The sequence below is a fragment of the Myotis davidii genome, unplaced genomic scaffold (assembly GCF_000327345.1).
Source record: "Myotis davidii unplaced genomic scaffold, ASM32734v1 scaffold586, whole genome shotgun sequence".
Lineage (NCBI taxonomy): Eukaryota > Metazoa > Chordata > Mammalia > Chiroptera > Vespertilionidae > Myotis > Myotis davidii.
In genome coordinates this window covers 603,902-604,431 of record NW_006296809.1, presented here as the reverse complement: position 1 = coordinate 604,431, position 530 = coordinate 603,902, and positions in this window count along the sequence as shown.

The window sequence follows — 530 nt, the reverse complement described above, 5'->3', positions numbered from 1 at the left end:
TCTGGCTTTTGTTCTGCTGTTCGGGGCCCTGTGGCCAAGGCTTTGGAGTGACATTCCTGGCAGCTCCCCGGCGACCCTGCCGGCCTCCCCACTGAGGGCTGGGGGCCAGGGCTGCTCAGATACGTCCACTGACAAATGGGGAGGAGGGAGCTGCGCCGGGGGCCCTGGATCGCCACTGGATTTGTTTATTTGGGTCCTCTCTCTTTGTTTCTTGGTGAGCCTGGCTAGAGGTGTATCAATCTTGTTTATCCTTTCAAAGAACCAGCTCTTGGTTTTGTTGATCTTTTGTATTGTGTTTTTGGTCTCTATGTCATTTATCTCTGCTCTAATCTTTATTATCTCCTTGCTTCTGATCACTCTGGACTTTTCTTGTTGCTCTCTTTCTAATTCTTTAAATTGTAGGGTTAGATAATTTATTACCATTTTGTGCCGGGAGCCGGTCCATCCTTGCTGTTCCAAGGGACCTGGCATATATGGCATACTGTTCCTAATATATTTGCTCACTTTCTTGGCACTATGTGTTTTAACCG